Below are 23,760 nucleotides of genomic sequence, written 5' to 3'. Positions count from 1 at the left end.
GTTTGCCTCCCATTACCTGACTTCCTTATCTCACAAGTTCTGAAGATGGAGTCATGATCTCTTTGTTCCTGACACTCTTATACTCCTGCTTTGCCATCATCATTTAATAATCTCTCCTTAACTATTATGCACTCTTCTAACCATTTTTCCTGTCATCTGCCAAATTTCTTACCATTTTCACTTTTAATTTTATAAATATGGCTGTTGGTTCACAATTTTCTTTAACACTTCCATCCTCAGCATTATTTAAGCCTCATTTTCCTCCATGTATCGTGTCTGCATCCTACTGTCAATCATTTCAAAAATGTTCTTTCCTTTGAATCTCTTCTCCCATTGACTTTTTTCTGATTTTTTAATCCTGTAACTGTGGTAACTACTACTATTTTCTTTTTCCACTCCAATATTCAAGTTACTGCACATTCTAGGAGAATCATGATATCACTTTGACTGGATACATTACAAATTAACTCTTACACCTGTTCACCATGTGTCTCTCTCACCTCCAAAATGTTATTTCAGGTTCATAGTACTCTGTGGCTCTGTAGCCCCTCAAACCCATAGCTCTCAAGTCCCCAGCAATGTATATGTATTTACTAGGCTAGAAGATAGATGTGTTATTTCAAAGGAAAAAGAACTCTCTCCCTTTGTACAGATAGGACACACTTTATAGTGGGTCCTACACTACCAATGAAGAAAGCATATACATAGAGGACAGGTATGACAGGGAACTTAACCAGAGATTATCCATATAGATAGTACAGATGGCCAGATTATATGTGTGATGGGGAATTCACATCAGTAACCAGGATGCTTTGGATAAAAATTAATTGCATTTTCTGACACTTGCCCTGTCAGCTATCTCAACCTCCTCATAAACCTGCACAAGAAGAGAAAAAGTTAATTAACATTCTATCTGAAGATTGTTTGGAGCGACAAAACAGTGACATACAGGAGGGGCTTAGACTATCCCCAAAGTGATGGGATGGCTCTGTCTCGTCCCCCAATTCAAACTTTGGATAAAGCCGATTCTTGCCAGGGAGTTCATGAGATACCATTCTTATAAAATGTAGGTCAGGCAGGAAATGGAACGGGAAAGAATTCAAGTGAGAATTTGGAATGATATCTACTTGTCACTGTAGATTCTGTACTTATACCATTAGTTAAAAACAAAAAAACCAAAAACCTAATGGGGCATACTTAATTCAAAGTATATACCAAACAGTAGAAAACTAAATAAAAATGAATTAATATTTTATAGATAAAAATAGCTGACAAATGACATTTTACATTTCTATACTATAGCACTTAATTGCTCCCTAAATAAATGATACATGTTAATAATAAACAAATTATACATGTTAATTTTTACCTTTCTACATCATAAATTTCTTGTAAGCCCAAATGTTTTTCATAAAATCATGGGGGATGTAGAATTAGAGATGAAATGGACCTCTAATGGTCATCTAATCCAACCTTTTTTACAGATGAGGAAACTGAGGCCCAAACACAGTAATTGATTGTAGCATTCAAATTAACATATGAAGAAAGGAGATATTGTAAACAGTTTTCCAGATAACTTAGTATCAAAGCTTTTAAAGAAAAAACCACTTTAAAAACAAAACAAAACTCTGACCTTCCATCTTACAATCAATATTATGTATTGGTTCTAAGACAAAAGAGTGGTAAGGGCTAGGCAATGGGGGTTAAGTGACTTGCCCAGGGTTACACAGCTAGGAAGTGTCTGCAATCACATTTGGATCCATGACCTCCCATCTCTAAGCCTGGCTCTCAATCTACTGAGCCACCCAAATGCCCCCAGAAATAGCCACTTTTGACAGAAATGTTTCTAAAATATATTTCTCTGTTATATTGAACAGGGTTCATGGAATGTAATTTTCCTTTTCCTTCAGTTTATCTCCTCAAGTTTGGCATTATGAACATCAGTTATTTTTCTCTGATAAGGCAATCATGTTCAATACTACCAAATACAACGAGGGTGTTTCTGGGTTTTTTGTCATTTCTTTGAAGGCTTGACTTCTATCATTCATGAGTTGTCTCTTCCTCCTCATAGTCAGCTGCCATAACTTCCTCCTTTAAGGATGAATGCAAAGTGTTTTCCTCTCACTCTCTTCCATTCTGCTCTTCTTAATCTGCTAGTCTAGAAAACTAGATGAGGAAATTAGGTCACTATCTAAAAACAAAGGTAACACATTCTGAGTGAGGATCCTTTCTCTAAGTATAAGGCAAGGGTGCAGCCAGGTGGCTCAGTGGATAGAACGTCAGACTTGGAATTAGGAGGATCCTGGTTCAAATCTGGCCTCTGATATTTCCTAACTGTGTGACCCTGGACAAATCATTTATTCCCCATTACCTAGCCCTTACTACTCTTCTGTCTTGGAACTGATACCTGGGACTGATTCTAAGGCAGAAGGTAAGAGTTTTTGAAAAAATTAAGCATAAGGTAGTGTTATTAAAACTAAGTATTAATGCATTGACCTTATGAATTTTATTACCATTTACTCAGAGCATCTTTTTTTCCTTCTCTAACATCCCTTCAGAATAATGCATTCTACTTGAGTAGAGGCATTATGTCATTTTTGTATTTATAGTCACATTCCCTTTCAAGCAATAGGAACTGGAATGCTTAACAAATTGCATTGAATTGAATTCCTGGTTCTCAGTTCTGTTTTGGATGGTGGAAGTTGGCTCCTGGCACTATCCAGTAAACATCTTCTCCTCCCTTACTGACCTTTTTATATACCAAGCACAGTGCTAGACATGAAATAGATGCTCAGTGAATACTGGTTAGTCAGTTCCTTAGTACATCTATTATCCTTGGAAATCTTCATGATTTTCTTATTTTGGAAAAGAATGAAAGATGAGAAATGTGTCTCCTAACATTTATTAAGTGCCTACTCTGCTAAGCACTGTGGCTACAAAGAAAGACAAAACCCAGACCTTACTCTCAAGGAGCACAGTCTGGGAAGTGATACTATGTACAAAGAAGATGGATAACACAATCAACAGAAGGAAGCCACTTTCATTTAAAAGGAATCAGGAAAAGCGGCTTACTGTAGCAAATGGGACTTCAATCGAGACTTAATGGAAGTCAGGCTACTAGGAGACAGAGTTGAGGAGGGAGAACATTCTAGGCATGGGAGGAACAGTCATTGGAAACATCTAGGCTTGGGAAATGGACTATCATGTGTGAGTAACAGTAAAGAGAGAAGTAAAGTTTGAAAGACTGGAAAGATTAGAAGAGACCAAAATATACAGTGCTATCAAAAGCCAAACAGGGGGCTCTAGTTTGTACTTTGAGCAGGATTAACAGAAGTGTATGACTTCTGGTCTCACCTTTGCCTCTTGCTTGATAATGCTGGTCGAACTACTTAATTTTGTGATGCCTGAGATTTTCTATCTACAAAAGATATCTTCCTGAGCTACCAAATGGAATCAGCTTTCTTATGATTACAGGATATTAATGGATTGCTGCAATTAAGAGGGTAGGTGGGTAGAGGTTTCTGTGTGCTTACATAATATATTTTTCCAAGAAATGAGTTAATATGTTCTCTTTCATACTTCATGTTATTTATTTTTATTTTAAAGAAGAGACTTGTGGTCAACTTTTTAATTCTATAGATTTGTCAAGCAGAGGGTTTTAAGAATAGAAATATTTTATAGTCTCCCAGCAACCAAATTTAATTCACAAAAAATTCACCAAACCCCCTCTGTGCTTAGTACTTATGTTAGGCACAGTAGGGAAGTATCAACAGCTGGGCAGGAAACAAAGGAAGCAGAAGATATAGCCCCTGCCTTGTGGTGCTTAGCATGAAATCGAGGAAATGAAATATATTGTGTGCATAAACGTATATATATATACATATATATATATATATATAGATATATAAGCACACACAGCTATAAAGTGCAGATACACAATAAAACATAAGATAGTTTTCGAGCATAGCTTAATTTTGGAGAGTTAGAATAAAAACTCATTACAGAATGTACTTCTTTTGTACTCCATTATAAAGGATGTTCTGCTTAGTTTTATATTTGATATTGCAAAAGAAAGATTCAATTCGGTTCAAACACATTAAACAAATTCTGTGTTCCAGATCCCATGATAGGCAATGAAGATACAAAAACAAAAATGAGAAAGACCCCTTGCCCAAAGAGTTTAAAAAAAGCTTAAAATTTTATATCTATCCTTTTCCCTCCCCCATCTCTCTGTCCAAGAGAAATAGTGTAGTTTTAAACTCTTAAAGCAAATATGTGTATTATAAATACATATACATATACATTTATATGTATATTTTGTAATCTTTTCCAAAAACCAAATTTTATTCCCAAATAATTCACTGAATCCCTTCTGTGGAGGGAGAGGAAGAAAGAAGCCATGAATCATAGTAGTCACAAAGCTTCTAGTATGGGGCAAAAAAGCCAGGAACACCTTGGTAGCCTCTGAAATTAAATGTGTGTGTGTACATATATATATATATATATATATATACACATATTTTACATTATGTATAACATTTGTATATTTTTCTAGATTTTATAATGACATTCATAAGTACATACATATAAAAACACATACACATATATGTGTATATTTGTATATAGAGCCATATCTGCATTTCTATATTTCTCTTATCCCCATCTTTCTATCTTTCTATCTCCTCATCTCTTTTCTCTCCAATTTTATCTCTATTACCATCATCTCCATCACCTCCATCATCATTTTTGTATCTACACCTATTATTTCAATGTGTTGTTGTTTAGTCATTCAGTCATGTCTGAATCTTTTTAACCTTTTTTAACCTTTTTAACCTTTTTTTTCAAACTTTCTTGGCAAAGATACCAGCATGGTTTACCATTGTCTTCTCCAGTGGATTAGGGCATCCAAAGGTTATATATCTTGCCCAGGATCACATAACTAGTAATCTGAAGCTATATTTGAACCCAAGTCTTTCTGACTCCAGACCCAGAGCTTTACCTATTGAGCCACCTGGCTGCCTCTTTTGTTGGTATGAGGAGCTCCCATCAAGAAACTTTCTTTTCCATTTCGAATTGGTAGTTTCTATGTAGCCTACAAATCGGATCTACTTCTACTGCCATTCTTTAATATTTTTTAGTGAATTTCTGAGGGCACAAAGAGTTTAAGTGACTTACCCATACTCCTAGTATGTGTCAAAAGTGGCACTTAAACTAGCTCTCACAGACTCTGAGGCCAGATCTATATTCCCTTTGTCATGCTACTCCTCACCCTTAAATGTCATTATTAAATATTTCTGTGATTAGTAAACAATTTAATGATAAATTTTTGAGTGGTACAGAAAAATATTTTGGGAGTTCAGAGAAGGGAAGAGATTGTGAGTCATAGACTAAGAGCTGAAAAAAGAATTTAAGGCCTTCTAGTCCCAAACTCCTCATTTAATAAATGAAGAAACTCATGTCAAGAGAGGTTAAGGGATTTGTCCAAAGTTATACTTGTAAGAGACAGGCTAATAATAGTAATAATAATAATAATAATAATAATAATAATAACAGCAGTTGTCATTAATATAGCACTCTAATGTTTGCAAAGCACTTTATTAAGGTATTATCTCATTTGATTCAGTATTTGAATTTAGGTCCTTGAACTCCAAATCCAGTACTTTCTGCATTGATTGCAGTGTCTCATGATAGAGTCTCAGAGCAATTAGAATTGGCTTAGTTGGGGAGGTTTCACGGAAGAGTTAGAATTTTCATTCTTTTTCTAGTTATATATAGTTATTATATGCATGGTACTATGTTAGGTGCTGAGTACATGAAGTCAACCCTAGACATTCAAAGGACATGGGTTTGGATAGAAAGAGAGGAAGGGGAAGACAAACCAATTGAGAGGAATGGTGGGTCTCTTGGCCAATCTATAATTTTTATCATAGTGGTGTTAAGCTATAGTTTTAGGAGAGTAAAGCCTTCAGAGTAGAGGAAACATGACTTTTAAAAAAATCTCAACTTGATATTGGTAAAACTTTCATCATGATTGTATACAACATTTGATATAAATCCCAGTGTTGAAAAGATTAAACCTCATATCCCATATTGTACTTTTTATTTTTTGTCTTATAAAAGTTTATGATAGAAAAGTTGATTCATCATTATTATGACAACAAATTTTCATTTATTTATATTTTGATGCTTCATAGATGCTAAAAAGATGAGCTGTATTCCTGGACATGTTTAGAACAAATGTTTTCCTCTATCTAAGAAGTTTGAATTCATTACAAAATATCAACAAAATTTTGAGCAAGGGGAGTAATTCCTGAAAGATCAGCATTTGACCTTGGCTCTGGATATGTTTAAGAAGTGGAAGGTGGGAGCAGTCCATCTTAATAGGCCACAAATTCTACTAAGACCTGTTATTATATTTGTCATCCAAAAAAGAATGATTGCTTCGGTATACATTTTAGCTGAACTAGAAATGGGTAATCAAATGTAAATTTCCTCAAGCAATTTAGGGAACATTATCTAATGCAGTTCATGAATAGGTCTTTTTATTTTTATTTTTTTTAAACCCTTAACTTCTGTGTATTGGCTTCTAGGTGGAAGAGTGGTAAGGGTGGGCAATGGTCAAGTGACTTGCCCAGGGTCGCACAGCTGGGAAGTGTCTGAGGCCAGACTTAAACCTAGGACCTCCCATCTCTAGGCCTGACTCTCAATCCACTGAGCTACCCAGCTGCCCCTATGAGTAGATCTTTAAAAGCAGATAGAATTTTAAATATTTGTTCACATTTACCTTTTCTTCCCTCTTTGAGCTCTGAATTCTATTGTCTTCTTCCACACTTTGTTAGATGTTCCTTTCTGCCTTTTAAACTAGGAAGTTATACTGTATGAACTCCTTCAACTCTTCACTTCCCTCTTCCAATAATGCCCTCACCCATCCTTTCCGCCTGTTCTTCCAATCTCAGACCAATAGATGATCCTTCTTCTTGATAAAGCTAACCCACCCACCTACAGTAGTATGGGAATTACTTAGGACAAATAATAATTTTGAAATGTTTTTATTTTGTAATAGCAGTGTTGTGTTCTTCTGCTGACACAAAACTGAGTCATAAGGTCTAACATCAACCAGATGAAATTGGCTTGAGCTATTTTAACCACCTAAAGCTAGATCATTGTTGGTTTTGTTGGATTCCATTCCATACCATTTGTTTCGTTGCTTCTTTTCCTTGGGCTTTTAGTTTTGTAGTTTTAAAGAATTGATGCTACTCTAAGAAAATATTCAAAAATCATGGCCCTTAAGAAACACACCCCAGTGACTACTGGAGATATTGCAGCAGCTTTTGACATGGGGAAAACAAGTATTTCAAATATCATTCAAACCCACAATGAAATGGGATCAGTAGAACTCAGCTGGAAATAATAAATAATGTCAAGAACTGATAAAGTATTGCTAAAAATGACATAAATAAAGCCCAGAAAACAAGCAAACAAAGACTTTTATAAGCATCTTGCAAATGGAGGGGTAGTTACTGATTCCTTTATAATGCAATATAGTTTCTTGAATTGGATGAATAGCAAGAAGACAAGGAAGGAAGGAGAGAGGGAAAGAAGGAAGAGGGAGAAAGAACAAAAGAGAACAAAAGAAAGAAAGAACAAAAAAAGGAAGGAAGAAAAGAAGAAAGAATCCTATTTCCTAGTTAATTTAGAACTTCGATATGTGTTCTTATTTATTTTCCTCTCATAGAATATAGAATTTAGAACTGGAAAGGAACTTAGGAATCATTTAGTACAATTACAATTCTTTCATTTTACAAATGAAGAAATTGAAGTCCAAAGATGTGAAATTACTTGTCCAAGTTGGCATAGGTAGTAAGTAGAAAAAAGTCAGTGCTTGAACTCAGTTGCTATAGTCTCCACAATCTAGTAACCCCATTCCCACTACCATATTTCTTTCAACATATGGATATGAATTCTATTTATTATATTTCTATTTCAGATTAATTTATACATTTGGATATAGTTTTTGTTGGATGAAATTAAAATAACAGACTTAACAAACACATATCAGGAAAGCCAGGTATTTCTGTTTCATGCTAGATGGTTAAAAAAATACACACCCCGATCCCCAAACCCTGATTTTATTGGTTAATTTGTAGTAAACAAGGGAATTTTTCATATTAGCCATAGCTACCATTCCATGCATTACCAATTGTGGGCTTCAATACAAGTAAAAGGTCACTTTTTTTTAAATTAGAGAATTATGTCCATTTTACAAAAGGAGACCACATCGCTGATGGAGCTGATGTATGTTAGAAGCCTCAAAGCATCATGATGACTAATTTGCCAGTAGGCTCAATAAGGGCACTTACTTCATTGGGCCTCTTTTCAGAAGCTAAGATCCCTCTAATTAAAACACAGAGAAGAGAATGACCTGAGACTTTAGAGCTTATTTTGCTACATTTTCAATTTCTAATTCAGGATGGGAGTGCATTAAGATTCCAGGTTGCATTTTCATGGTAACCATAGCAACATTCCTATTTGGTTGGCTTTTGTGCTGCTCTTACATAGGATTATCAGGTTAGTGTCTCTCAGTGTTTTCCATTTATGTTTACCCCTCAAGTCTCAAGTAAAACACCCAATTGATTATATATATATATATATATATATATATATACATATATAATATATAAACACAATACATTATAAATGTTTGATATCATATACATACATACTCATATGTATGCATATATGTGTATATATATATATGTGACATATATATATATCTCCCCAAATCAGATTCTTTGTCATGCTGAATTGCAGGCATATTTGATTCACCCAGTTTTCAAGCTACAGTACATATAGATTATTGTGGTCTAAATCTTTTAAGATATACACATTTGCCTCTTCAATGGAATAAAATGCCTTTTAACAATGTTATACAGAATACATATAGATTAATTGAATTCTCCCTATAATTGTGATAAGAGAACAAAAAGACAAGGAAGCAGCATGGTTTAGTGAAGAGAGCATTGACCTTGCAGTTAGAGGAGCTGAGTTCAGATTCCATCTATGATACTTATTAATTATGAGACTATAAGCAAGTCTCCTTACTTCCTAGGGCCCTTGTTTCTTCATTTGTAAACTGGAGTTGAACTACATGGTTTCTAAGATCTCTTCCAAATCCTTTGATTCCAAGATACTAACCCAAATGTTATAGTGCTGGTTTAATAGTTTGAAACAAGAGGCATGGCCTCTTTTCTGGTTACACATTTCTTATATTTTGAGAACTGTTTTCTTGGTTGAAACTGGAATGCTATCCTAACCCTCTCATCCCTAGTCTATTGGTCATGCTTGATATTTGTGCTCCCTTCACATGAAACATTTGTTATGAAGACAATTCTGAAGATACTTAATGAAAATCTATTAATGTATCTTGGAAGCTTTGCTCTTGGTCTTTATGTTATCATTCATGGTTGAGTTAAAATTAAAACTAACTACATAAGGGCAGACATTAACAGAATAATATAGATAAAAGAGGACAGTTAATAATCACACTTTAAAAAAGGGGGCCAAATTATCTTCTTATTAAAATCTGGGACATTTTCCACCAAGATACATTGAAATTTAAAACTCTAATTGAGATCTTCTGTTTGTTCATTGTGAAGGGAATTGTGTTTTTTCCTGAGGCATGTGATCCAGAGCTGAATTGCCTGCCCCCTTATGGGCCATTAGGTTCAGATAGATCTTCCACACATGGGGATTAGGGTGCAGTGACTCAGCAGTCTGGAAAATCTGCATAAAAGGGTTTGTCTTTATTAGAGTTTTCCTTGATAGTCTCTATGATTCCCTTTATTGAGTAGTATATGCTGTGTGCCTCAAATGTCCATACTTCTCTTGATCAAGAGGCTGAAAGAGAGACATGTTAATTGTGGTCTGCTGACCTTTGTGTGTTGTCTGTGGCTTCTGTGAAACTCTCAAAGAATTCCCATTTATTTTCTTATGTCAACCCATGATATTGTGAAACCATCTTGGGGAAAGTTGAGATGTGGAATGGATATCTGTATACCAAACGGACTGAAAAGATTGTCCAATTTATCCCTTATACAAAACACTTATCTTCCATCTGTAACATCTCAAACCAATGGTTACATAGCCTCTACTTATAAACAACCAAGTAAATACATTTTCTTAAGAGGCAACTCATTTTATTTTCAATTTAATTTAGTTCAAACTTCCTTTTACTGACTCCCCAACCTTATTTCACATTCTTTTCACAGCTCTATTTTCCAACCAAATTGGGCCACTAAAATCTTCTTGAACCCAACATGTTATATCTCTTACATCCAAGCCTTTACCCAAACTTCTGCTTACTCCTGGGATAAATATATTCCCTTCTCATATCTTTCCTTTCAAAATTCGTTCAGGTGACACCCAAGTTTGCCTGATTATCTCGGTTAATAGTGCTTTATGTCCTCTATGGGTCTCTCTTTTCATACCCTACCCTATCCCCAAGTTAAAGAGCTTTCTGACCTCTCATTCCAGATGCAAAAAGTCCAGTTTTTGCTGTGCTCTCTTCAGCCAGTGAATAAACATTTATTAGTATGTACTATGTGCCAGACACTGTGCTAAGTGTCACAGATATGACTAAGAAGTCAAAGCCTTGGTAATAGATTTTTTTTTGTTTTTTTTTTAAATATTTATTAATATTCATTTTTTAGAAAAGTTAACATGGTTACATGATTCATACTCCTACTTTCCCCTTCACCCCTTGCCCTCCCCCTGCCCCTGGCCGATGCGCATTTCCACTGTTTTTAACATGTGTCATTGATTAAGACCTATTTCCAAATTGTTGATCATTGCATTGGTGTGGTAGTTTTGAATCAAAATCCACAATCATGTTTGCCTCAACCCATTTGTTCAAGCAGCTGCTTTTCTTCTATGTTTCCACTCCTGCAATTCTTTCTCTGAATGTGAGTAGCCTTCTTTTCCATAAGTCCCTCAGAATTGTCCTGGATCATTCCATTGCCGCTAGTACAGAAGTCCATCGCATTCGATTTTACCACAGTGTATTGGTCTCTGTGTACAATGTTCTGGCTCTGCTCCTTTCGCTCTGCATCAATTCCTGGAGGTCTTCCAGTTCACATGGAATTCCTCCAGTTCATTATTCCTTTGAGCACAATAATATTCCATCACCAACAGATACCACAATTTGTTCAGCCATTCCCCAATTGAAGGACATACCCTCCTTTTCCAGTTTTTTGCCACCACAAAAAGCACGGCTAATGTTCTCACAGAACTTTCTCAGCCTTCTCTGCACCTCCATCATGGGTTCCTAGAAAGTCCTGTCTGCCCATAGACATTAGATTCCTTCATGGGTAGTCTGATATGATTAGATGAGGGAGAACCTAGATAGTAGGATTTATTCTCCTTATGAATTTCTCAAGATAGTTCAGATAAATGGTTTCTTACAAACAAAGGAGATGCTGCTTCTCATTATGCTCATAGTTGTATCTCTGGTTGTGGTCTGCCTCCTAATTCTTTGGCTAATGGAACCTATTGCTTTCCAAGAAACTTCTATTTGTTGTTAATTCATACTATCTAGTTATTCATTTTCACATTTCCATTCCACTTTTTTGCTCTCCCATAAAAAGTGAATGATTCTTGGACAAATTTTGTACTTCCTTTTTTTATGTTTCAGTCATCTTTTCCATGTTCAATGTTGTGTAGACATCAGGAAGTAATGTAAATGTATAATATATAGTGATGATTTACTTTAAAATTTTAATCTGTTATACTCTAATAATCATGAACTGAGTCTTTAATAATTATTAATAGGCTCTCAAGCTAGTTTGTGAATATAGTATTATAAATTCTGCTGATTCTAGTAATTTTGTTGTCTCTTTGGCCCTTTTTTCCCTTCATCTGCTGAGCCAATGATTCCTGTGTTTTCTTCCCATATTCATTTTCTACCCCAAGGTCAATATAATGATAACAACAGTAACATAGCTTACATTTATATGAATGAATAAAATGTAGATTTTTAGCACTTAACATGTATTCAGCACTATGTGAAGTGTGAGAGAAATGAATACAACAATGAGGCAAAAAAAATATGCTCCCCCAAAGAACTCATATTTAAATAGAAGGTAACACAGAGAGGAATCCTAGCCTTGAAAGAAAGTTCTGGTTTTGGAGGGTCACAGGCTTGATGATGTGACATTATAGGACAATTAACTGGCATGACCTTCCTTAAGTTTTTGTAATGTTTACTTGATTACTATTTCCAGAGGGGAAATGAAAAGTAGGGTATCTGGGGAGATGTATGGTGACATGCTTGGAAGATGGTAGTAAGGCATGGTCTTGAATCACAAAGTTAGTTATTAGCAGAGCCAGGACTAAAATTATCCAGGTATCCTGATTCCCATATCAATATTATGCCAAGCACTTCTTCATATAGAGAAAGACTCAATTCTTAAGGAATTTTCAGACTAGAGTGGATTAACTCTGCTGATTCTCCACAAAAGATGACTGACATTCTATCTGTATATTTTTTCCCCAGGAATATATATGCCTGATTTATATGAAAGAAATCAATAGGAAAAGTTGAATACACTATTAAGACATTCATTTTAAAGCCAATTTTCCTGGACTGTATCTAATTCCATAAAGCAAAAGATACATCAGTCGACTAGCTTAAATTGATTCTCTTATTTATGCCATTTGAAATTCCTACTTCCTTTAATTTACTTGGCCAGATTTTTCCATCCTCCTTTGATTTTCTGTCTCAGACATTCATGAAAAAACCCAATTGCAGTTAAAATGACCACTTTCTTTAAATCTTTTTGATAAACTATAATTTTAGTCTTTTTTAAAAGCATTTACTTGCTTGACATAGTCCAAGGTATTCTTGGAATGTTACAATTCTAGAACAGGCAGTGAGTGACCTTACAAAATGAATGAATGAAAGAAATAAAAGTATTTATTAAGGGATTACTATGTGCCAAGCACGGTGCTAAATAAAACCTGGGGATACAAATACAAGTGAGCAAGGCAATCCCTGCCTTTGAGATGCTTGTGTTTTAATTGAGAAAGACAACACAAAAAGAGGAGATGGAAATGGCTATGGGGGTGGGTAGCAGCATGGCATGGAAGTATAGAAGTGTCACAGAAGTGCCATGATGATTTGATTCTGGGCAAGATGAGTCAAATTATCCCTGCCTGGGGAACTGGGGCAGAATCCAAGTTCTGATGGGAAGGTTATGAAGAGTATAGTCAAAGTGTAAGGCTTGTAGTGGCCAGGAAGTAGAACTGATCATTTAGTCTATATCTTCATTAGGTAGATCAGGAAACTGAGGGCTAGGAAAACTAAAAGCTTGCTCCCAATTACATATTTAGTTAGTATTATAAAACCAGAGGTAAAACCCATCTCCTAACTCCTAGTTTACTACTACTTTATGCCATGCTGCTTTTTTATTTTTGGCAATGAACTAATATGGCATGTTTTCCCTGCAGGTGACCTGTCCTTTTGATTCTTCAGAGACTGTATTACTTGATTCACTTTAGTATAACCCAGGGATCTCTTCTGGGTCATCTTCTCTTTTTTTCTATGTAGTTTCTCAGTCAATGGCCTCATTGGTTTAATTATCATCTCTATGCATATGACTTCATGACCTACATATTGAACCCTACTTTCTCTCCCACACTCCATTTCCAAGTCACCAACTGCCTACTATACATTTTAAAATGGAAATTCTGAAGATGTCTCAAATTCAAAATATCCAAAACAAAACTCAATTTCTTTTTTTTCCTACCCAGACCTCTCCCTTTTCCAATCTTCCCCTCATTTGATTAAGGGTATTATCATTTTTCCTCTGGGGAATTCTGGGTGAGAACCTTAATTTTTCAGCCTCAATTTTCCCCCCTCTCTTGCTCCTCATGTCTAAGCAGTTCCAAAATTTTATTGTTTATATCTCCATAACATCTCTACACATCATTTTATTTTTCTCTTCCCACATAATAAGTACTCTAGTCTGTTACTTTCTCCATCCCTGATCCTCTTTGTGATATTTCCTACAGAGAGCTACCAAAGTGATTTTCCCCAAACTACTGGTCTTATCATGTTCCCTACCCACCTGCTCAGTAAACTCCTGGGGCTTTTTGTTGCCTCTAGGATCAAGTAATTTCTTTATTTGGCTTTTAAAACTCTTCTGAAGTAATCCTCTCTTGCTTTATTATGCATTATTCCTCTCTCTATAGTCTTTATTTCAATCAAATCCTCCCTGTGTCTTTTCACAGGCTATTCTACCACCTTGCCTGGAAAACACTCCATCCTTACTTCTGTCTCTTGGAATCTCTAGTTGCCTTCATGATTCAATTAAACTCTTTGTTTTGCAGGAGGCCTTTCCAGACCCCTATGGCTGTGAGTGTTCTTTTACTTATCAGGGTTACCTTGTTACATGCTTCATCTATATTTTTTAATCAATTTGTTTGTTACATTAAAATACCCAGTTAGTTTCCTCCTTCCCTCTCCTCTCCCCACCATTAGAAGAGGCATCATTTGACAAAAAAATACACAGAGACACATATATGTGTATATATATGCATATAAATACATATAAATATATAAAACTATGTCTTATTTATTTCCTTACTAGTTCTTTCTCTGGAGATATATCAATACAAGCTATTTTCAAAACAATATTTCTGTTGCTGTTTATAATGATACTCTTGCTTATTTCACTCTTTACAATTTTGTGTAGGTCTTTCCATGTTTCTCCCAAATTTAACTTGCTCATAATTTCTTATAGCACAGTAGCATTCCATCACAATCATATGCTAAAACATATTTAGCCATTTCCCAATTGATTTTGCCACTACAAAAAAAGTTGTTATAAATATTTAATCACATATAGGTTATTTTCCTTTTTATCTGATCGCTTTAGGAAATAAACCTAATTGTGGTGTTGCTGGGTCAAAAGTTAAACATAGTTTTACAACTCTTAAAATTCCAGATTGCTCTCTAGAATGGACGAGATCACAGTTCTTTTTTGTTTTTAATTTTTTTGCAGTTATGTGTAGAAACAATTTTTGACATTTTTTTTTGACATTTTTTCATTTAGATTTTCTCCTTCTTTGTCCTGCCCCTCTCCCTAAGGTGGTGAATAGTTTGATATAGGTTATACCCATAATTACATGTAATGCATATATTCATATCGCTCATATCATTATAGAAGACATATATTACACATAAAATCAAAATCTCATAAAGGATATATAATGGAAGATGGAATACTTTGATCTGCACTAAGATTCCAATGTTTCCTCCTTTGGCTATAGATAACATTTTCATAAATATCTTGTGATTATTTTAGAAACTTGCTTTGCTGAAAATGGTTTAGTCCTTCACAGTTGATTATTGTATAATATTTCTATTGCAGTATTCATTGCTCTCCTGGTTCTGCTTACTTCACTTTATATCAATTCATATAAGTCATTCTAGGTTTTTCTGAACTCATCCTGTTCAGCATTCTTTATGGTACAATAGTACTCCATTACAACCATATACCACAATTTGTTCATCCATTTTCCAAGTGCTGGATATCACCTGAGTTTCCAATTCTTTGCTACTACAAAAAGAGCTGCTAAAATGTTTTGGTACAGGCAGGTGCTCCCTTATCTCTGATCTCTTTGGGAGACAGATTCATTAGTGGTATTGCTGGGTCAAAGAAGTATGCAGTTTTTTGGCCTTTTGGGTCTAGTTCCATAATGCTCTCTAGAATGGTCCTATCAGTTCACAGTTCTATCAATAGTGTATTAGTGTGTGCATTTTTCCACATCTTCTCCAACACCTGTCATTTCTCTTTTTTTATCATTTTAGCCAATCTGTATTTTTAAAATATATACTTACATATATTCATATTTTCTCTATTAAAATCTAAGTTCCTTCAATGTAGGAACTGTTTCACTTTTCTCTTTGCATCCATAGCACCTAATGGTACACCTAGTATCTAGTAGGTACTTAATAAATGCTTGTCAAATTATCAAATTACAAAATACAAACTCCCTTTATGAATGCTGATGGGCAAATATCTTGCATCTTATATTTTTAGTGAGATTAAATGATTTGCAACATGATTACATAGCCAACATGTGACAGAGGATGGACTTGAACACTTGTCTTCCTGTTTTGAAAGCTAGTTCTTTTCCCACAATTTCATGCACCCTCTCACATTCTCTTCCATAAGGTTTTGAAAGATAGTTTATATTCTAAGCCTAGTGTTCACTTTGGCTGCTTGCCTGTGCTTGGCAAGATCAAGAGTCTTCTGGATGATGAGATTTATACATCTTTTCAGTCTCCTTATAGTAGCAATTGCCTCCATATAATTTTGTATTAGTCAATGTCATTGCCTGTTCCTTTACCATTTTTCAGCATCAGTACTTTGAATAGGACAAGTTGGAACTATTGTAATTGCATAATTTATGCCCTTCTTATCTCCATCCTTTCTTCAAAGTTGATGTCTGCTTTGAGATATTGTCTAAGAAACTGATCTGCCTGTATGATCATAGATGAATTAGAGAAACTCCTAATGTAAACATTTCCTGTGCATTAAAATGTACTCAATTACATTTTTGTGACAATTTTTGGTACTCACCATGTCTATCATCTTCCAACTTTCTTCTTGAAGGAAATGTTTATATATATGTATATATGCGTGTATATAATATTCACATACATTTATTTTTATATAAATATAAACATTTGTTTGTGTACTTAATACATATTTACACGTAGACACATATACACATATATGTACAATGTATATACCAAATATAGAAATATATTGTAAAATATGTGTTTCCCAGATACATATATGTATATACACATATATGTACATAGAAATATACAGAAATATAGTATAAAACAATACAATGTAGTATATATTTGCCATGTACACATATATATGTGAATGAATGCATATATAAATGTATGTACACATCATATATATTTCATAGATCTTCTACATAGGATGCTGGTCCATCCATAGTGGCATAGCGCTGTTCTGCCATAGTGGCAGGACAGATGGCAAGAAGATCTGTGTGGATGGCTGTAATGGATGCAGCAGGGGAATGCAGAAGGTGAAGGAAGTATATAGTACTGAAACCATTTTGCATTTTTTCTTTGTTTCATGCCTTGCCACTTAAAGAAGTCATCCCACAGGGTTCAATCTGCTAGTCATGAGGCTCTCCATATTTAATTGGAGTGGTCTTCATATAAGACCCGAATACTTTCCCAAGAACCCTAACAGAAGTCTTTTTATTATGATAAAAACCAGCATGAGCTTTTTCTCCCTCTGGTATAGCCTTCAAGGACTCTTGTCAGATCTTGTTACCATAGAATAAATGATGAAACTTGGCTTCCTCCTTTCATGGCAAACTGTGGGAAATTTCAAAATCCTGCAAACACTATAAAGCACAGCCACTTTGGTTTTGCTAACCTGTTTTTTCTTTATAATAATGGAAGAATCATGGGGATACATCATTGAGTAATAACTTGATGTAAGATGATAAGGCCTCAATACCATTTTTTAGAAGAACCCGTGGTAATTTCTGTACCACAGTGAGTGAGACACCCAGGTAGAACTTTTGTGTAAGTACCTAATAAATACTGAGGGGAAAATATTTTAGTTATATTAAATTTAAGAAAAAATGTACTAGTACATTTTTATTTATCCTAATGAAATCATAGATCCATTTCCTGTCCCTAAAAAATGGAAGTATATTTATTGGTACTTTTTCATCCTCAAACTCAAATAGCTATTTCTATGAATAGGTATTTATTAGCAAACATGCTGGGCAGTGTAGTCATTCTGAGTTTCATGTTTGCATTAGAAATATATTTAGCAAGCAAAATAGATTTTATAATTAATGAGTTGTTCTTAAGTCTGGAAGAATTTCATGCTTTAAATACAGACCATCTGGAGTATTTTTTTCTCTCCTTTGCTGAAGTCATCTATGTAAATTGAGGTCAGGAAAATGCCTTCTCTAATCAGCCTTCAGGGTTCAAGACAGAATTGGACTTTGAGTTTCAGCTTGCCAACTTCACTAAGGTTCATTAATAACATGAAGTATATACATTTATGAACTATAAGAAATCCAGCCAGGCATCTCTTTACTTAATCTAAAGGCTTCAGAATCCATTATTCTTTTAGAATGTCTAGGAAGGGGAAATCTATTATCACTCAATTATCATTCTCTTACCTCTCTTCCAGGCCTTATATGTAGGATGATTTTTATTGTGGCTAACCTTAAATAATAATGGAATCTTTCAGTTAGAAGGGACCTCAGAAGTCATCTACTTCAATTTATAACCAAACAGGAACCTCTTCTTCTTCATCCCCAAAAACTAGTCATCTAGGTACTGCTGGAAGACTTTCAATAATGTGGAATGTATTGTTTCAGAACACATTCTATTCCATTTTAGAATACCTTTAATTATTAAGAAGTCTTAAATATATCAACTTAAAATATGTCTCTCTGCAACTTTTTATTCATTACTTATACTTCTGCCCTCTGGGGACAAAGAGAACAAATTTAACCCCTCTTTTAAATGAAAATCTTTAAGTACATGAAGCTAACAATAATGTCCTTCCTACATTTAAAACCTCCAAGTTTCTTTAGACTATCATAATGGTAGGATTTCCGGCCTCTTTAGCATTTATGGTTATCCTTTTCTGGATCTGTTTTAGTTTCTCCATGTCTTTTCTAAAATTTTTAACCATAAGTGAACATGATACTTTAAATATTGTCTAATCAGGACAAAGCACATCAAAACTAGTATCTCCTTCAACCAGAGCTAATCTTTATTATTCTTTGAAGAGAAAGACTGTATCATTGAGCACTGATGGCCATTTTTTCCTATTGGTTCATTTTTCCTCTATGCATTTTGGCAACACTATTCTCCCTTGGTTCTTTTCATACCTATGTGACCACTTATTCTTGATCTTCTATGCTGCATCTTCATCCATTTTGTTCCTACCAAATGGGTATGTGTTGAGTATTGTCGTCTCTACCCTTTTATCCTCCTTTATGACTTTTTCCTCCTGGTGTCATGAAGTTATCACTTTTTTTCTGACAGCTTATTGATCTGAAAGGCCAGCCGAAGTCTCTCTACTATTCTTTATTCCTACATTACCAATCACTATTGGATATTTCTAACTTGAGGTCTCATATATATCTTGAATTCAGCATATCCAAAGTAGAACTGTATATTTCTTCCAAAACTTGTCCTTCTCTCTTCTTCCAAAGGACTCCAAATGAAATCTTTGAGGATACCATCATATTTTCTCTCTATGAGATTTGTAGCCTCAGTATTTTCCTTTTCTCCTCACTCTTCCTTACCCCTCATATTCATTCAAATGCCAAATATTACTGTTTCTGCTTCATTGACATTCTCTTCTTTCTTTTCATAGTCACCACATTAATTTAGGACTTTATGACCTTTTGCTTTCAATTCTATCGAGTATTTCTTCTTTAGTTCTCTCCTTACTCCAGTCTATCCCTTACTTAATGTCTTAAGTGATTTTCCTTAAGTAGAAATCTGAATGTCTCTTCCCTGCTCTCCATATTACCTTTCAGCTAAAATATAAACTCTCCTATTTAGATTAATGCCTTTATTATTTGACCCCAATTTATCTTTCCAGTTTCATTATACCTTCCTTCTCTTCATTCCAGCATCTATCCAAACTGCAATTCTCTCTGTTCATTGTACACGGCACATCATCTCTCATCTCTGTGTCTTTGCATTAACTATTCTCCGTGCCTAGAATGTATGTTCTCCTTATCTCTGTTTCAGTAGTACCTCTAATCTTTTTTTCTGACACAGCAGAAGTACTACTTTTTTGGTCTTTCCAACTTGTAATGCTGTCCTTTAATAACTTTTTTATTATGAAAGTATTTAGCAAGCCAACTTCTGCTTTGTATTTAGTGACTTTAGAGTTGTTGTGCATATAATTATATATGTACATATTGTTCCCCTCTCCAGTAGAATGTTAAGTGCTTGAGAACATGAATTGGTTTATTTTTTGTCTTTACATTTCCAGTTTCTGGCACATAGTAGGCACATAATAAATGCTTGCTGGTTGACTGGTTTATATCATATGAAGCAGGAAACAATTTTTGAAGTGTCCATTATCATAGAATCGTAGAATCTTAGAATTGGAAGGAATCTCAGAGGCATTAAGCCCAGCCCAAACAGGAACTAAAATCTTCTCAACAGCATTATTTTAAATTGTCATTTAGCATTTCAATCTCTAGTGACAAGGCAATAATATCAACAACAATAATAATAATGATAGATAACATTTATGTAGCTATTACTATTTGCCAAACACTGTGCTAAACACTTTGCAATTCTCACAATAACCTGGAGAGATAGGTGCTATTGTTGTCCTCCATTTTACAGAATAGTAAACTGAGGTAAATAGTGGTTAGGTGACTTGATCAGCCTTACACAGCTAGGAAGTGTCTGAGGCTAGATCTGAACTCAGATTTTCCTGACTCCAGGCTCACAGATCTGTCCATTTTGTCAACCTTGCAGCCACAGGGCTGCCACACAGCCACCTGAAATAGTCCATTCCACTTTTGAACAGCTCTAACTTTTATAAGGCTTTTCCCTTGTAAGTCAAGCCCAAGTTTCCCTCCTCAGCATCCATATATTATTCCAAGTTCTCTTTGAGGCCAACTAGACAACTCTAAGCCTACTTCTATGGATTTCCTCTCAGCCTTCACACACTTGAAGATGGCTATCTAGCATTCTCTAAATAATCATCTTGTTTCCTCATCTGATCCTCCTTTGGCATGAATTCAAAATCCTTTTTGTATCCTGACTGCTTTCTTTTGGTCACTCTCCAGATTTCCATTGTCCTTCCCACAATATGTCTTCTGGAAGAGAACATAGCACTTAAGATGTGGTCTTAAAAGGGTAGATGAAGGGAGACTTTTCCTTTTCCTTGTTAGTCCTGGGCACTTTGACTCAATTCAGTTTTACTTTTTTTGCCGGCCATATTCCATTATTGATTTATATTAAGCGTATAGTCCACTCAGACAAATTATCTCTTTGAACTAATTGTCTCTGGTCCCCTCCTTTCTCTCCCTTGTGTTTGTGAAATTGACTCTTTGGACCAAGGTATAAGCCATTACATTTATTCCTATATGATAGAATCTCAGAGTTGGTAGGGACCTCAGCAGTCAGTCAGTTCAACTTATACCTGGGCAGAAATTTCCTCTACAACATTTTGGAGAAGTGTTCATTTACACTCTACTTGGAGAACTTCAGGGATGAGGAGCCCCCTACTTCCTGAGAGACTTTTTAGGTAGCTCTGATTATTAGGTAGTTTTTCCTTACATCAAGAAAAATGTCCATTTTTTGAACTTCCTCCCATTATTCCCGACTGTTGCCTGCTTTCACATGAAGACAGCAATCATTTTGCCCCTAAATAATTATTTTAGGGCTCAATATTCTATTCCTTCACTTGATCCCTGCATGGTATAATTTTGATTCCTTTGCACCAACATGGTGCTTATCCTCTGGATATGATTTAGTTGGTTGGCATGCTTCCTAAAATATGGCATCCAGATCAAAACACAAAATTCCTGGTATGTTCTCACTCTGGCAGTATGTAGTGGGAACATATCATCAAATAGTAGTAGAGATACTAATCATAATTGTGAACTTCTCGAGGTCAAGGACTGTCTTTTAGCCTTTCTTTTTATCTCCAATGCTTTGCATTGTGGCTGGCACATAGTAGGCACTTAATAAATGCTTATTGGGGCAGATAGGAGATTGAGTGCCAAGCCTGAATCAAGAGGACATGGGTTCAAATGTGACCTTTGATTCTTCTTAGCAAGTACTTTAACCCTATTTGGCCATCCCTAGTCTTTCTACCTCAGAGTTGTTTAGTAACAGAAAGTAAGGGTTTAAAAAATACTTAATGACTGATTGTCAAAGCATTTTCCTCACAACCACTTTGTAAGATAATAAAAGTACAATTATTTTCATTTACAGATGATGAAACTGAAGTTCAGGAATTCCAAATAACATATGAATGATTATGTAGTTTCTGTGTATAAGAGCTAAGATTTGAACCCAGATCTCTTGACTCTTTCCAATACATCATACTACTTCTCATTCTTAGCACCTGAAACTATTGAATAAGCCACATTTGAGTTAGTTTTCTCTCCTCTCTGTACTCCATGCCACATATATATAATAAGGCTTGGTTAGCAGGGCATTTGTAAATACTGTAGGAATATGATATTTAATTTTCCGATATAGCAAGAAATTATGATGAATTTAGAATTAAGACTCTGTTGGGTTATTTCATAAGGGTTAGTATTATCATATTCTGCCTTATCCTTCCTTTGATTCTGTCTGGGAGGATGATCATCCAATACTTGAATATTATATTATTCCCAGTTCTTGTATGTGGTGCTTCACCTTTTACCAAGTCTGATTTTAATCTGGGTTTCCTTTCTCAACTCTTACCTGATTTCCTTGTATATCTTCATGGTACTGAAATATGACAACCTAATTAATACAGGATTGCCAGATGAACTGAGTAATTCATGTTTGACATGAAATAAGTAGTAATAAAAGGTATCATAGGTTTAACATCTTTAATTTTACTTATTTGATTGCCCAAGAATATAACCAGTATGTTTATAAAAATGATCATTGTTAACACTTAGAATTATTGAGTTTCTCTTTCAGTCAGAACTATAATAAAAGGATTTTACTTAACAGAAAATTTCAGCCTCATGTGTGTTGATTAGGTTCTCAGAAATTTCATTCATTCATTCATTCCTTCAGCAAACATTTATTTACTGAGCAAACCTGCTATATTCAGTATTCTAAAGAGACAAAGATAAAACACAGTACTTGTTCTCAGGGAACTTATATTCTACTGGGGACACAACATTTAAGCATATAAATAAATATGATTTGAGGAGGATATGTGTATATCTGTTTCATACACCTTAAAATGCTTCTACTGTAATGGTGATTTCTTGAATTCATATATCACTGCCTAAACAATAAATATCCCCTGTTTAATAACCTTCAGGGCTCCCTATTACCTCCAGGACCAAATACAAAATACTCTCTTTAGTTCTTAAAATCTTTCATAAGCCAGTATCTTCTACCTTTTTAGTCTTCTTAAACCTTACTGCCCCTCTGAGTACTCTTGCCCTCCAGTTACACTGGCCTCTTTGCTGTTGCCCAACAAAGCATTCCATCTTCTGATTTCTTGGCTGTCCTCATGCCTGGATTCCCTCCTTATCACTACCTCCTGTCTTCCTTCAAGTCTCCCCTAAAACACAGGCTTCTGCAATAAATCTCTCTTGGTTCTTAATCTTAGCACCTTTCTTCTGAGATTATCTTCTCACTATACTGTTTATATCTTTTCTGTATATAGTTGTTTATATCTTTCCTTTTATTAAACTATGAGTTTTTTGAGATCCAAGACTACTGTTCTTTGACTTTATTTTTATTTCTGGTGTTTGGCAAATGCTTGGTGCATAGTAGGCTTATTGACTGATTATTTGGGAGTTTAAAGTAATACTTGCCCTCAATATTATTTTCTCTTTCTCTTGGCCTTTCATGTTGTAGTAATTTTTTGTACAGAATATAATTGTATGAATTGGAAATAAAGAGAAGATTCTCTTCCATCAGCTTAGTAATGAGAAAAATGGGAAAAGAAGGAAATAATGAGT

The sequence above is a fragment of the Gracilinanus agilis genome, chromosome 1 (genome assembly GCF_016433145.1).
Source record: "Gracilinanus agilis isolate LMUSP501 chromosome 1, AgileGrace, whole genome shotgun sequence".
NCBI lineage: Eukaryota > Metazoa > Chordata > Mammalia > Didelphimorphia > Didelphidae > Gracilinanus > Gracilinanus agilis.
This window is presented reverse-complemented; position numbering follows the sequence as displayed.